Genomic DNA, 6877 nt, shown 5'->3' on the forward strand with positions numbered 1-6877 from the left:
TGCTACTCTGCCCACGTTATGGGCCCAGGTGCAGATTTCTCATTTACTCTGCTTAGGAGTTACGAGTTTCTCAATTTTGTGGATTCAAGTTTTTCAGCAGGCATTCTTTCTTTAAAATTTGTCTTCCCTCCATTCTCTTACTGTTTCCTCCTGGGACTCAAATTTGATGCAGTTAGACCTTCTCATTATGCTCTGTTTCTCTCTTTCCACTTCTTTTGGCTCTCTTGACATGTATTATAAGTCTATGCTTTACTGCTGTGTTCTAAATAATTTCTTAACATATTTCTCCAGTGGATTCTCTTCAGTTGGGTCTAATCTGTAGCTTAACCCATCAATTGAGTTTTAGATTTCAATAATTATTCATTTTTACAAGAATAATGAGTTCTGTGTACAAAGAAGGGCATTCCCTAGAAGTGTCAGCAAAGGTGAGGACACGTGTGCAGGAATGGCACAGGAGGCCTGGGTTGGAGGGTTGGGGGTATTGCCCAAGCTCATCCTGTATAGAAAAGACCTGTAAAATCCAGAGAAGGTAAGTGTTTTGCTCAGAGTCACACAGCAAGTTGGGAATAAAACCAAAATTGGACTGTAGGCCTTCTTATTTCTTGATTAGGGCCTAGCAATTGCTTGGCACTGTCCAAGGGGGAGTTTAGGCATTGAAAAGATCGAGATGATTCCCACCTTCTGTCATCCAAAATAAACCATGAATGAAATATAAAGAAACCAAACAAAGGACGCCTGGCTGGCTCAGTCAGTGGAACGAGGGATTCTTGATCTCAGGGTAGTGAGCTCAAGCCCCATGTTGGGTATAGAAATTACTTAAAAATAATAAAGTCTTGGGGTGCCTGGGTGGCTCAGTTGGTTAAGCGTCCGGCTCTTGATTTTGGCTCAGGTCATGATTTCATGGTCTGTGAGTTCGAGACCCACTTCCGGCTCTGTGCTGGCTGGTAGTGTGGAGCCTGCTTGGAATTCTTTCTCTCCCTGTCTCTCTGCTCCTCCCCTGCTCATGCGCTCTCTCTCTCTCTCTATCAAAATAAATAAATAAACATTAAAAAAATTTTTAATCTTAAAAAAGAAAGAAAGAAACCCAACAAAGATCTGACGTTTCTTCCATAATGACCACTTTGCTGTATTTATTAAAAATATACACTGATGGGGCTCCTGGCTGGCTCAGTCCGTACAGCCCATGACTCTTAATCTCAGGGTTGTGATTTAAATCCTCACGTTGGGCCTGGAGACTACTTAAAGAAATAATTATTAAAAGAATAAAAATATACACTGATAATCCACCCCCACCCCTCCTTTTTGTTTCCACTTTCAGTGCTCTTGTGCTTGAACTAGGCATTGGCAACTGCAGCCTGAACAAGGAACAGCCACAGTTTTGCCTGCACTCAGGGCAGGCAAAATGCCCTTAAATGCAGCTGGAAGCCAGGGTGGGGTGGGGAGCTCCTGCGGAGACCCCAGCTCCTCCCAGTTACTGGTTCTGGGGAAGAGAAGCTGGAAGCCGCCACGGGAGGCTAAGCTGGGGCACTACCGCCATCTGGTGGCGTACCCGGCTGTGGCAGCGGTCGCAGCTGCAAGCCCAGCTGGAGGAAATTCGAGAACAAAGGACGCCTGTGGGTGGAGGCGTCAGGCTGGGCCATCTGCCTTTGCCAGAAAAAGAGCTGACCCGCTCTGGCCATCACTGCAAGGGGCTACCTCCTGGAAAGAGCGAGATCCCCTGACGTGGGAGTGTGCGAGCAGCGAGCCCTAGACTGAACTTTTACACGACTTCCAGGCATCACCATTTGGCAGTCCGAACGACCAACCAAGGTCTTAACATCTGAGAATCATCAAGGTCATCCCCACTCCCAATCCTCCCTCCAGGTCACAGTCACATCGAGGCTGAGAACTGTTGGAGATCACCCTGTTCGCCCCTGACGTTTCTTCCTCCCTCCTTGTCGCTCCTCCACCCCCACCCTAGTGTAGGCAGCCTTTGTTCACCAAGGTCATTGGCCAAGTGCTGGCTCCAGCCTGCAGAACTTTCTCTTATCTCCCAGGCCCTCCTATGGCAGGGCCCGGCCCATGGCTCCACTCCCCTTCCCCATCCCTGTTCCCATCCCCGTCCCTGTCCCTGCCAGGGGGGTGCTGACTTCCTGCCCTCCCACCTCTGGCTGCTTCCCGAGGCTCACCTCCACCTGCACCCACCCACCCCTCCTACACCTGTTCAAGTCAGTGTCCAGTGCCATTAGGGTGTTTGAGACATGTTGCTGTCACCGGCCTGGATATTTCTCCAGCTCAGTTCCCTCACGTTCATTCCCTGACCACCCAAGCATCTGCCCACACCTGCCCTGTTCACACAGGAGCTGAACACCGCAGTCCTCGCCTCTTGAAATCTTTGTTTTCAAACAATTTTATACTTACAGAAAAGTTGCAAAAATGGTACAAAGAACTCCCTTATATCCTTTATCAAGAGTCATTAATTTGGGGGGCATCTGGCTGGCTCAGTTGCTAGAGCATGCAACTCTTGATCTCCTGGTGGTGAGTTCAAGCCCCACCTTGGGCATAGAGTTTACTCAAAAAGAAGAAAAAAGTCATTGATTTTTCACATTTATGCCATTTGCTTTCTCTTCTCTGTATCTCTCTTACACACACACACACACACACACACACACACACACGTTTGCATCTTTTTATTATTATTATTCCATATGGAAGTAAATTACATCAGTCCTTTACTTTTTTTTTTTTTTTTTTTTTTTTTTTTTAGTAGGCTCCACACCCAATGTGGGTTTGAACTCATAACCCTGAGATCAAGAGTCGGCTCCACCAGTCAAGCCTGCCAGGCACTCCCCTACATCATACTTCTTAACTGCAGTGTTATTCCCTGAGAATAAGGATATCTTTATAAAATTATCAAATTCAGGAAACAACACTGAGGCAATATTTTAACCTAATCAACAGTCCATATTGAAGTTTTGTCAATCGTCCCAAAAATGTCCTTTACAGCACTTTCTTTTTGTTTTGGTCCAGGATCCCATACTTCATTTAGTTGTCAGGTCTCTTGAGTCTCCTTTAATCTGGAATAGTTCCTCAGCCCCTCTGTCCTATATGACACTGACATTTATGAAGAATATAGGCCAGCAGCTTTATGAAGTTCCCCAATGCAGATATTTCCTTTCCTCCTGTATTTCTTGCTCTAAGTGCCAGTGGCCTACCCAGTTCCTCAGGTAGGAGACAAGACACCATCATGGTCTCTCCTTCTCCCTTACTATCATCCAGCCACCACCAGGTCCTAGTGCCCAGCACCCTTGTCTTCCATGCCCACGGCTTCTGCCCCTGTCATTCCTCACCAACCAGCCAGCCTCAGCCACTACTGCCTCACACAGGCTGCCTTCTCAAAGTGTGATCCAGGATCTGTGCCATCAGGAACTTGATAGAAATGCAGTCTCTTGGTGCCTGGCTGCCTCAGTCGGAAGAGCATGCAACTCTTGATCTCCAGGTTGTGACTTCAAGCCCCATGCTGGGTGGAGAGATTACTTAAAAAATAATTTTTTAATATGTTTTTAAAACTTATTTATTTTTTGAGAGAGAGCAGGGGAGGGGCATCGACAGAGAGAGGGAGAGAGAGAATCCCAAGCAGGCTCCACATTCTCAGCACAGAATCTGACATGGGGCCTGAACCCACGAACCATGAGATCTTGACCTGAGCCAATATCAAGAGTTGGACACTCTACCGACAGAGCCACCTGGGTGCCCCAAAACATAAATTCTTAAAAAAGAAAATACAGAATCTCAAGCCCCATTCCAGGCCTATGGAACTAGAATCTACATTTTAATGAGTTCCCAGGTCTTTCTTTTGCTAAGTCTGAAAAGTCCTGCTCTCAGAGATCCTGAAACTTACAGACTCATCAGCTTCACATCCAAGATTTTTGGTGTCCTCCCCCCTCCACCATCCCCACCCTCCCAAGCTTGTCCCCTACCTCATCTACATTCATGTAATGCGTGCTGTTTCACCCTTCTATTCCTTCTTCCTGGAATGCCTGGTCTCTGAGACTCCTACTCAAGATCAGGCTTAAACATGACCTCTTCTGAGGCGTGCTTCCTTCCATCCCTCTTAAGCCCTATTTGCTCTAGACCTTTTTCCTAGCCTCTGTTCCATGGAAGTGTCACTCGCATGGGCTCTTGGTCTTGAAGTGACTATTTCCCCCACTAGTTGGTGAGTTCCTTGAGCAAAGTCTGCCTGTTATATACCTCCTCATCCTCAGTACCTAGCACAACTGAAATGTTTGTTGAATGAGCACGCAAAAGAAACAGCTCTTCTTCCATGGATGCCCTTCTTCCAAGTAGATCTGAAGTCGGTATTGAGGCATCCAAATACCCAAGTCACAGAATGTTGGGATGAGAGTAGCCACAGTGGAGTATCTACTTCAAGTGCCCTTTGTTAACTATGAGGAAAGGCACCAGGGAGGGAGAAGGGACTTACTGCAGTTTCCTTGGCTGGAGAGGTGTGGCCCGTGAGTCATCCCTGACTCCAGCTTTGCCCTTCCTGGAGCCAAGTGCCCCTATGTGGTTTGGTGTGAGAAGCACAGTAGTAAAAGCCAAAGTGAGATGCAGAAGAATGTGCACAAAATGGAGCTATTTATGTAGTTTTAAAACATGAAAAACAATTCTATATCTCTTTGCTCGGGAAACAGTCATAATGCCAGTGGCAACGGTTACTTACCTTGGGGGAAATGAGTGACACTGGACAGTTAACCATTAAGTTCAAACTCACAAGCCCCAAGAATGAGTCATATACTCTATCAACTGAGCCAGACAGGTGCTCCTGAACTCAATTTTTTATTGGAACTAAGGGATCATGGCTTGCACACAGTTACCCCCCAATTTTTTTTGGTTTATTTATTTTGAGACAGAGTCAGTGTGAGTGGGGGAGGTGTACAGAGAGGGAGACAGAGAATCCCAAGCAGGCTCTGCACCGTCAGCATGGAGCCTGACGCTGGGCTCCATCTCAGGAAATCATGAGATCATGGCCAGAGCCAAAACCAAGAGCCGGACACTCAACTGACTAAGCCACCCAAGCGCTCTTACCTCCAAACTTTATTAGTGAGTTGTCTTACCCAAGATTCTTAGGTAACTAGCTCTCAACTGAACTTTGAAGCAAGGCTCAGAGGACAGGGTGCATCCTAGAAATGGAACACTGGCTGTTACTGGAGCATAAGAGGAACATAGGGTAAAGGCTTGGGTTATATCTTAGCCCCTGGGCTTGAGTTCAAGTTTGATTTTATAGGCAACAAGGAGCCATTAAACTCTCCGGTAAGAATGGGCCTACCTAATTAGACGTTTAGCAAGTTGACTGTGGCAATAGGCTAAGCCAAAAGACCAGCTGGCTTTTGCAATAATCCAGAGAAGTATTACCTGCTCAGAGTAAATTTAAAGAGCAAAGTCAGGGAGGAGTGAGGAAGAGAAAATTGGCTGAGTAGATGTTGCTGAAGTTGTTGTAAATGGGCAGAAAAGGGGTTATTCATGTTTGGAGTTCTCCGTGATTAAAAAAAGCAATAGTAGAAATCATATACACCTACATGACAAGTAAATCAAATCCCAATTATAAGAATGGACACTTGGGATAAACTTTTTCATACCTAAACTAGAAAGTTACTGTCCTCACAAATAATTTGGTTAAAATGTGTTTAAGGAAAACTAGTATATGGTCCAGAAACAAATGTTAAAGAGTTTAAATTATTCTGAAAAATTGAGAAAAAGCAGCATATCCAAATTAACATTTTATATGGGCATTTAATTTTTTGAGGGGGGGGGCAGGAGAATATCTTTGCACAAAGCCCATGGACTCAATCCCACGACCTCAAGATTACAACCTGAGCAGTTTCAAGAGTTGAATACTTAACAGACTGAGCCACCCAGGCACCCTTATATGTGCTTTAATTTTTAAGTTTATTATTTTTTTAAACTAATCTCTACACCCAACATGTGGCTCACACTCGTGACCTTGAGATCAAGTCATGTGGTCTGTTGGAGCCAGCCAGGCACCCCTTCCATGTGCTTTTAAATATGTACAGATAATACTCATTACAAGTAGTGATCAGCTATTTCCACTGAAAACCTAAAGTTTACATAGTCTAATTAATCAAAACTTTTGTATCTTCTCACTAGGAATATGGACTGTTGTCTTTGGGAAGGGACTGTAATATGGGATACATTAGACTATAGCCATCCCTTTTTTTTTTTTTAAGTTTACTTATTTTGAGAGAGAATGTGAGAGAGAGCGCGGGGGAGGGGCAGAGAGAGAAGAAAACAATCCTAAACACACTGCACTGTCAGCCAGGGGCCGGATTTGGGGCTCAATCTCATGAACCATGAGATCATGACCTGAGCCAAAACAGAGTTGGATGCTTAACCTACTGAGCCACCCAGGCGTCCCATTTTATTTTCAAATAATTTCTACACCCAAGCTGGGGCTTGAATTTTTAACCTCGAGAATTAAGAGTTGCAATCTTAATCTGGAGCAAGATTAAGAGCGCTCCAAGGGCGCTTGGGTGGCTGTCAGTTGGGCGTCTGACTTTGGCTGAAGCCATGAAACTCACAACTCATGAGTTTGAGTCCTGCTTCGGGCTCTTTGCTGATAGCTCAGAGCCTGGATCCCGCGTCTCCATCTCTTTCTGCTTCTCCCCTACTTGTGCTCTGTCTCTCTCAAAAATAAACATGGGGGGGGGGGGGCAGGGAAGAGTTGCATGCTCCACTGAGCCAGCCAGGCGCCACTCTCGTCTGACATAAATAGGCTAATACTGGAGATCAGGATTATAGGAGACTTCCTTTCATCGTGCATGGTCTTACAATTCTAAAAAATGTCTGGAATAATGTCTATTATAGATGCAAAAGAAGG

The 6877-nt window shown here is 45.4% G+C and overlaps 1 long non-coding RNA gene across 1 annotated transcript in view; it reads left to right on the top strand.

Annotated features, from left to right (window-relative positions):
• The window catches only part of LOC132678515 (uncharacterized), a 55166-nt gene that overhangs the window by 32990 nt on the left and 15299 nt on the right, over positions 1-6877 (top strand). The window lies entirely within an intron of this gene.

This window comes from Panthera onca, chromosome A2, assembly GCF_046562875.1.
Source record: "Panthera onca isolate mPanOnc1 chromosome A2, mPanOnc1 haplotype 2, whole genome shotgun sequence".
Lineage (NCBI taxonomy): Eukaryota > Metazoa > Chordata > Mammalia > Carnivora > Felidae > Panthera > Panthera onca.